This window comes from Sarcophilus harrisii, chromosome 1, assembly GCF_902635505.1.
Source record: "Sarcophilus harrisii chromosome 1, mSarHar1.11, whole genome shotgun sequence".
Classification (NCBI taxonomy): domain Eukaryota; kingdom Metazoa; phylum Chordata; class Mammalia; order Dasyuromorphia; family Dasyuridae; genus Sarcophilus; species Sarcophilus harrisii.
In genome coordinates this window covers 242,450,997-242,461,002 of record NC_045426.1, presented here as the reverse complement: position 1 = coordinate 242,461,002, position 10,006 = coordinate 242,450,997, and positions in this window count along the sequence as shown.

Here is a 10,006-nt window from a genome sequence, read left to right as displayed (position 1 = left end):
AGGAGTTCATAAGAGAAGAAAAGAAGAAAAAGGCAAATAAGAGAGTTCTATAAAAATAAAAGGGGAAAATATAAAAAGTAAAACGAATGGCACAGTTGATAGTGATATAAGCCTTGAGTTAGGAAGACCTGAGTTTAAAACTGGACTCTAACCTTTGTGAACTTCAGTTTCCTCAAATGTAAATAATAATGCAGATAATAAAAGTACTTAACCTCCCATAGTGGTTGTGCAGATTAAATATTTATAAAGTACTTAGCATAGTATCTGGCACATAGTAGGTAGTATATAAATGTTAGCTCTTATTATTCTTTTCCTTAAATTTAGAATCATATCATAGAATACTGGAATAGGAAAAGATTCTCAATTTTAATTTCCTCATTTTCCAAATTAAGAATTTGAAGCCTCCAAAAATTAACTGACTTCCTGAATTTGATTTTGTTTCTTTCTGACAATGCATATCAATTTGCATAATGCCCTAAATATTAATACAAGTAATTACATAATCTAAATATTGGCATAAGAAATATATATTTTCATGCATAGAAGGTCAGTCTTACAGTCAGGATAATTTAGATTTAAGTCCTCATTTCAGAACATACTGAGTAACCATAGGCAAATCGCAATTCCTCAGTGTCCCCAGGAAACTTTTCAGTGTCTCAGGTGAGGATGAAATGTTGACACTGAAGGTAATTTCTACATCAATATCACAAGTTCTGCAGTAAATGATGATGCAAACCCCTTTGGTGGAACCTAGGAGCCCTCACCCCCATTTAAGCTGACTCTCCCATAGGATGTCTGTCTCTTCTCATTAATTTTCACACCTGCTGGGTGTTGTTCAGCATCTTTGTTTTAGTTTTCAATGAGATTTCATAATCTCTTACTGTTTAGTACCTCCATCTAAAGATTTTCCTTCCAACTTTTCATGGGATAGGAAAAAAGAAGAAATACAAGTTCCAGGGCCCTCAATAAAAGTTCTCAATAGGTATAGGGGATGGAAGTATAGGGGATAGAAAATGTGTCATTCAAAGTGTCATTGTTGTTTAGTAATTAAATTGTGTCCAACTCTTCATGTTCCTATTTGGATTTTTCTTAGAAAGATATTAGAGCAGTATGCCATTTCCTTTTCCAGGTGTTAACTGAGAGGTAAAGTCATACTAACAATTGGAAGAATAAGGGAAAGATTCATTGAAAAAAGTAGCACCTAAATTCAATTATTGTAATGGACATAAGCAGGATAAGTATTCAAAGTATCATTTTTGGCATGTAGGATAGGCATTGCGATTTATTGGTATAGAGAAATGAGGGGTAAAGAAGCCTGTCATATTGACATCCTCTTTTCTGTAATATTTAGAGAGATGTCTCTAGCTCCAAGAACTTAAATGACTTTCCCAGGATTATGCACCAGTATGTGTCAAAGGCAGTTTTTGAATCCAGGGCATTCTGGATTTGAAGGCAGCTATTTCTTCATTACACCACATTATCTCATAAGACAAATGGTCTCCACAAACTCTTCCTTATCTTAGTGGAGTTTCCAGGTAATTCGTTTCCTGAAGTGCATAAAATTATGAAAGATTGATTTTACTTAATTGGGAGGGATGAGAAAGAATGGTTTGGAGAAGATGAGGTGCTGAAACTGACTCCATTGCTTGCTTTTTGATTGTGTCATTAATTTGGTATTACATCCTAAATAAATACACTGCTACTGAATTTTTGGTTCTCTATGGTAGAGAATATAGCAAATGAGGGCATAATTTGAATATTACACTGAACACAAATAGCACCGTGATCCTTGTATAGAATGAGATTTCTGTTACAATAGAAATAGATGAATGAAAAGGGCAAAAATGAATGTTGGTAAGGGGGATTTTTATCCAAAAGGAGAATTTCAAAGTTCAAAATCATGGAGGTGAGACAATATTGAGTTAGGAGATTTAAGGTATGACTGTCTCCAATAGGGACTGAGTCAAAGTGACAATACAAACCATGGGAACAATTAGGAGCTCTAGGTGTGATTGGACATCAGTCAATATATAGAAATCTTCTAAATATAGGGGATATGGGTGAACAGAAAAATATTATAAGCTGAGTCTTGAATTCTTTAGGAAAGTGACTAAAAAGCTAGTGAACTACATCAACAAGGATCTTAGATGATTTCATCAAAACAGTGAATTTTAAAAGGAAGACAGATTATTGAATGGTAATAGCATAGAAAAGTGTGGGTGTAGCAGTAGTGTGCAAGGATTATGCCAGGAGAAAGCAACTCAGAATCATAGATATTAGAGTAGGTACAAATTTATTAGTCATAACACAAGACAATTATCAGTTTGTTGGGGCCGCAACCTCTCAATAGCCTATGATAAATGGAAGATGACCTTAGTTCAGGTGTTCATTATCCAAAATAATCATAAAGTTTATATTTTTGATTGTTTGATAAACTTCTGCAGGGAAAGAGAGTTTTCTCTGCCCCTTACAGGGCTTAACATTGTATAATACAAGTAATACCACAGATGTCTGATATTTGATTGGTGATGAGTACAGGGGAACAATATGTCTTTTTGCTTTTTTAAAGAAGTCAGCAATGACAGTGGAACTAAACAGTAATTTTACCTACCACAAAAGCACTGAAGCTGGGCCCAGAAGGGCTGGAATCCTGGACTACTTACTCTCTGTAGTATAACCAGTCATTAAGGATGGGGTCTGAGTTCAGTTATGATCAGTTATGAGGAAATATGGCCTCTAATTAGCAAGATTAGGTTCTTTCTTCTTACTCATTGGTATATAACAAACCAATCCCAGGGACCCAAGGAACAATTTTACTCATGACTTAGGTGAAGATTCATGTCTGAATTTCATCAGAGTAGTAATAAAGATACTCAATGTACAAACATTAATCCCATATGGAGATGTAGTTTATTTCTGCATAGAGAAAAATGCAGTGTTTATTAACAGAATGATTTAAACAGAATCCAGAATAACTTTATTTTCTGAAAGGCTGGTTGCTAAACTACATTGGGACATAAAACAATTTGAAAGGTTGCTAAATGGCCATTTTAAATTTTACTTCAGCTAGTAAAGAGTCAGGCTTGAACCTTCTTCTGATGGTAGAATAGGAGCTTCTCTTTTGTAATGACCCACTCTAGTGGACACTATTGTTACCATCATGCTAATCACAGACCAATAGATGAACTTAGAAAATTACAAGCATGAGTCCATCCACCTTGGAGTATTCATTTACCTAAAATCAGTCAAGATCAATCACAAAGAACTAAAGGCATCACAAGGCTACTTAGTACCTCGTTAAGTCCATATTAGCTGCTACATGCCATTATATCATTATATCCTTCCAGCTACTCAGTAGTCACATCTTTTCCCCTAGAGAGTGGTGTCAAGAGAGCAACAGCCAGAAACTTTTTTCTTTTATATAGATGCCCCCTCACTGCTGTCACAATCTGGGGTGAAGAACAAGAGAATTGTTTGGGGTCTCTTACATTAAAATGCCAAATCTTTTTTTCTGCAATGGGTCCTCATATGCCTGGACACAATTTCCCTCTAAGTTTCCACATGGTTGTTGCAACCAAGTAAGGAATATCTGAACACTCTCTAAGAATGGTCTCTATCAGCCAATTCACCCATGTTACAAATTAGTTATGATAAATACATAGGACCTTAGATCTGGAAGAGATCCTAGATATCTACTTTCATTCTCCCATTTTACAGATGTGAAATAATTGTGATTTTTGAAAGTTGAAATGGGTAAGTTAGAGGCTGAAATGATGATAACATTCTAATTATAAACAGAGGTAATAGGCTGAAGTTTATTTGAGAACACAGTGGGAATGTATTCACATTTCCCTGTCACAGGACTTGAACTCCTGGGTTCGAGTTTAAAATTCCTTTGGATCATGACATTTTGCCTTGTGTTTGTTAAAAATTAAAATAATCCCGAGACGTAATACACTAAATCATAAAAACCTTATTATGAATGTGTTTTTGTGTTTCTCAGTAGAATAGCTGATTATAGAACTCTGAGAATTTGGCACAGAACGGGCAAATTTCCATGGTGGGAACGAGTGTAAGGTCTGGAGCTATACACTGCCTGGGGTCAACAGACTTGGCCAGGATGATGTAGTGCAAGGTTTTAGAGAGCAGGATGATGTAGTGCAAGGTTTTAGAGAGCAGGATGATGTAGTGCAAGGTTTTAGAGAGATAAGGGCATGACACCACTGGAACCCTGTGAGCTCAGTTCCTTAGGAAGGAAAAAGATACCAAAAATGTAGGCTGATACCAAATTAACTACAGATTTTGTCATTTTAGTGGAGTTGGGTCCTATTCCCAATTATTTTTATCCAACCATTAATTTTAACCAATGAATATTTATCAATGGCATTGTCCTCTCATTTTTTATTTATCTGGATCTGACCCTTAAATCACCTTCACAAGAGTTTTGAGCTTTATACAGTATATATTTATAGGTACAAGGACAAAGGCTCTCAAAACACTGCAATTAAAGACTTATTTGTAGATTGTTTAAACAATTAAGCCATCTAACTTTTCAGATTAAACAAATCCTTTTAGCAACTCCCTAAAAAAGTGTGACTAAAGACTTTAGTCTTAATAGGACAGGGTTGGAGGAAGGAGGGGATCATTTGTGCCAAAAGAAAATCACCAAGTAGTCTTAATTGCATTTATCCATTTTATTTTTGAAGAAAAAAAGCACATGACAAATTCAATAGTGAGATTTTTTTAAATAATGCTTTTATTCATAAAGAGCTCACCTCCAAAGTTTGTCTGTTCTATACAGTGTATATACAGTTCAAGATCATGGTTATCTGCTTCGTTGAACTAAAGCAATATTTAATGTCTAAGTGCCCTTTGGTATATCCTAATATGATACTGAATTTGAAGACCTAGCTCTCTCATAATACTAGCTTTATAACCTTAAATTGTTTTGTTTCTCTAATTTATAATTTATTTTATAATCTAATTTATCTAATTTATGAAATGAAGGTGTTCAACTAAATGATTTTGAAGGATCTTTCCTGCTCTAAAGACTATGGTCCTAATAGTTTACAACCCAATCTGCCTTAGTGATTGTACTTTTACCGAAGAATTGAATATTGAGATTTTTCTCATATGGTTCACCTGCTGTATGTATTTGAAAGCCATTTTTATAAAATTGTAAAGGGTTTTTTATATAGTCAATACTTCCAACTTACACAGACGCTATTCAATTTTATGAAGTGGCTAATCTAGCACATTTTACTGTAGAAATGTGCCTATTGGGACCTACTCAAGCATCTTTTAGCACATCTTCACTTGCTCACATTCACTTGAATTTAATAATTCCATAAATGTTTTGTAAATGATACTATCAGGTGAAACTAAAAATCTGTAGATGTCCAAGGACTTCTGAATCCCTTCTTTGAGTACTTGAAATGGTCAATTGTTAGGATCTACACAGGGATCCCAACTCTATGATTTATTACCTTTGATTCAATTTCAAAACAAAAATAGAAGGAATTGTGCAAGTTAATTTCTAAGGGTCTTGTCTAGCTTTAAACCCTAGTAACCTATGACTTATTCAAATTAATCTTTCCATTTTGCGCTCCATTCTTGACACTGTCTCACAAAAGGCTTAACTTTTGAAGTTCACTTCATTCTGGATTTCTCATCCTGGAAGTACTCTCCATAACAGTTCTTCTTCCTTTGATTAGCTGGTTCTTTCTGGAACTTCCATTTTAGGAAAAATGTTCAGTTCAGCTGAGTCTTCATTCCTTTGCAGATTCCACTTTTTCCACCATGTGTCAACATGAATATCTTCTCTCTCCTTTCTGAAAGCCAATTTTTTCAGTTCCCACTTCTAAAAAGTTTTCTCCCATTAGAATGTAAATTCCTTAAGGACAAGAACTTTTTTCTGTTTGTATTTGTTCCCCCCATATTTACCAGAGTGCTTGGTAAATTGTAAGGACTTAAAAGTTTATAAATTTGTTAACTTGAATTTCAATGGGATTTTAAAATGGGAGCTTAACATGGCTTATGTTCTAGGGTACACATTCATGTACATAAAATAGAATTTGGAAGGTCTAATCTAAATTTAATTCCATGTCCTCCTTCTACAGATGATCCTGAAACCTAAAGATTTTCTTGCCAAAGATCTTTTTTTTCTTTTCTTTTTTTCTTTTTTTTTTCCTGAGGCAGTTGGGGTTAAGTGACTTGCCCAGGGTCACACAACTAGGAAGTATTAAGTGTCTGAGGCCAGACTGAACTTAGGTCCTCCTGACTTCAGGGCCAGTGCACTATCTACTTCGCCACCTATAGCTTCTCCTTGCCAAAGATCTTAAGAGTATTTTGAATTGAAAGGGATCTTAACTAGTTAATTGGAAAACCAAGACTAGCACTCAGGTCTCCTAACACTAGACTGCAGTTTTCCTTGATAATATAGCTCTATTTCCATCTCACCACCTCCCCAGATAGCTCCCTTCTTTGAGTAACTGTCAGCAATTAAATCATCATATGGTGGGATGAGCATAAGAAATCTGTTTCCAATTCCATCTCTGCTATTACTTAGTTTGACATTCAAAAAGTATTGTCATTTTTCTGGGCCTCAATATTCTCATTTGTAAAATGGATTGGTTCTCTCTCATGGCTCTAAAATGTTACAAATCTATGAGCATTCCAGTGAATTCTGTTTTTTACCAAATTCAGGAAAACATTTTTCAGTTCTCTCTGTTGTACTCACAGGGAGTGTAATGTGCTAGCAGAAACAGGTAAAGCCATTTATGTGATCTAGGCAATGAGTTATTTTGATAAGGAAAAGCGAATAAAGCTGCCAAGGGAAAGAATGTACCCTTGAGCACAGGTAAAAGAAAAGGTTTAAGTTTCTCTCCCTTTCCTTGTCTGGCTGTGAGGCCAAAGGGAAAAAATAATAAAGCGGGGTGAATGAAAGGGCATGAAGTGGTTCCACACCAGAATGAGTCAAGCTTAGAGACATCATGATCTGATTTCATTCCCAGAGCCCCTAGGGCTCGTTCTTCCTTCTGTCTCAGAAAGCATCCTATGTGCTAGAAACAGCCAGCTCAACAGCTCTTCCCAGAAGGCAGAAGGTCCCAGCCATGATATATTCATAAGAATATATTCCTGATAACGACTTTTTCCTACCCTCCAGTTTCCCACCCCCACACGGCCACTTCTAAAAGCTCCGAGGCTTTGAATTTGCACTGACCTCCATATTCTTAGCTCACATTCAGCTCCCTCTGCCCCATAGCCAGCTTATATCCATTTGCAAGTCTGAGGTTCCTGTGGCTGTTACTAAATTGCCAGATGAGCTCACATGACCTATTTCTAAGAAAAATGCATGTCAAACCAGAGGGTGGATTGTCTCTTCCCAAACAGAAAGAAGTTTCTCTCTCATTAGCACTAACAAACTTATACAGTAACTACATCCAATCCCCATCATTCCTTCTCATTAAATAATTGTTCTGTTTAGTGACAACTCAAGTAGATATTCTCAGAGATCCTGTAATGTGTGCCAACCCAACAACTACATACATTATAAAGGGGAATTACAAGTTTGCTGAGCACAAATTAATAGGGATTACAGGATCATGACATTTTTAGATACCTAAAATACTACTGAGAGGTAGCAGGGCACAGTGGCTAGAATGTGGAGTGAAGTCAGGAGAATCTGAGTTCAAGTGCTTCCTTTGACACATTTTAGTCATGTGATTATGGACAAATTCTTTAATTTTTCAATCTTCCTAAGCAACTCTACGGCTGTTTTCACAGCAGAAGTACCCTCAAACATGAATTCACAGGTCTGGAACAACAATAATAATGATGACAATAAGCTCAGTGCCAGTAACAGTTTAACTCAGTCCCGAAGTGCCAAGTATTTCAGCCTCAGTCTGTTTTATCATCAATGGGAAGTAGTCTTCAAAACTATTACTGCTCTTTTCTCAGATGATCTGATTTGCCTTTCTAACTCCTGGAGATACCCTCCACTGTGTGAGAAGTTCTCTTCAGATGAGATCCATCTTCTCTGTTTGATACTCTCTCTCTCTCTCTCTCTCTCTCTCTCTCTCTCTCTCTCTCCTCTCTCTCTCTCTCTCACCTCCCTCATCTTTGTCTGTCTTTCCTCACCTTTTCTCTCTCCTTCTTTTTCTTTTTAGTGTCTCTCTTTCTCTTGCCCTCCATTCTTTCTCTCTTCCTTTCTCTGTCCCCCTTAATTAATTGGGAGGAGGTGGTACAGGCAAACATGTTTCCTCTTAATAAAATGCTATTGTATTGTTTTGATACCCTGCCAACAATTGTACATTGATGTCATTACAATTGGTCGCTTGGTTCCAGATTTCAATACATAATATACTTGGAGACTCCCTTCCTTAAAGCCACTGGCACACAGCAGAAATCCCAGGTTGAGTTGTGCCACAGGGGCCATCAACTCAGCAAGACTGAGGGTTTTCTGTAAAAATTCATATAAAACTCACACCTTTTAGCTGTTTCAAGAATTCTCACACTTTAGAATCAAGAATTGTGTTTGAATATTTGTTGGGAGCAAAGTGCCTTAGATTCTTTCCTTTATACCAAGTGCAGTAAATGCATTGAGCCAGAGCAGATGTTTTTTGTTGCTGCTTTTGGCTTCTTTGCCCTAGCAGCATGCATCATAAACCTTTGAAATATTAAACAACATGTCTAGTCCTATGTACATTTACTTCATGGTAAATGAATCTTTCAAAATGACCAGCAACACACATGCAATTAATTCATTAGTGGTATAAGGAATCTTCACCATCATCTAATCCTTTCCCTTAATTTCACAAATGAGGAAACTGAGACCCAGAATTAAGTGATGTGCCCAAAGTCACAACTAATTAGTGGCAGATTCAGCATTCACACACTCTCACAGTATTAGAAGAGAGTTTATGATTTATCTAAGGTAACATTCTTATTTTACAGATAAGGAAAGTGAGGTCCAGAATTAAGTGATGTGTCCAAGGTCACACAAGAATTAAATAGTAAGGATTTGATGATTAAAATCCTTATTTGATATAATTACTAAATATTTTATGTAAACTTTTTAATATTTGTCAATGCCTTTAGCTATTTCATTTGTCAAATCTACTGATGCTGTGCTACTGATGCTGTGCTTTAAGCACATAAGTGATTAACATACATCAATCTACTTACTATCTCCCTCTCCCCCCAAAATACAAATGAAAATGTTATTTACAATTAACTTTGTGGCTTTCCAAAGACATCTTAATCTGGGATTCAGGATGTCACTAGAGTTCCATAACACAAAAAGAGTAAGATAAGTGTACAGAGATAAGATAGAGAATAGACCTGTGATTTCATACTTTAGGGAACACGCAGGTTCAGGAACTCCCTCTAACAATACAGATCAGTAGGATATCTGCAACTTATATACTTCCAGAGTTGCCTACAACATTGAGAGGTTAATTGACTAGGCCAGGGTCAGACACCTCTGCCTAGGTGTTAGAGGCAAGTATTGAACCTTGATCTCTCTAACATTCTTTCTGAAAGGATATAGTAAGGATATAGTAAGAATTTGCTAGGATATAGTAAGAAACAAACAAAAAAATTATTTTGTCCTGCTTCTTATTAGTGAATCTAACTAGAATGGTTGGCCTAATTCTTCTGCCTTGCTTCACAGTAGAAGAAAGAAATGTGGATGAGAATGGCAAGACATCTGCAGCTTTCTCTACTATGGAATTGTATATGCTATGGAAAATCATCAATGTGGGATGTGCTGGACATCAGTTGATCTAGGGTGGTCTTGGAAGGGAGACATACAATGAACAAAGGCACAAGGCAAAAAGCCTGCAGCTGGAGAGGGGTAGAGCTGCCTGGGTAGCAGGGTTTCCTGTGAGCCTCCTGGCAGGACCTGGACCCTTCCCAAGATAAGATGTGTGTATGTATGTATGTGTGTGTGTGTGTGTGTGTGTGTGTGTGTGTGTGTGCGCGCGCGTGCGTACGTGCCCATGCA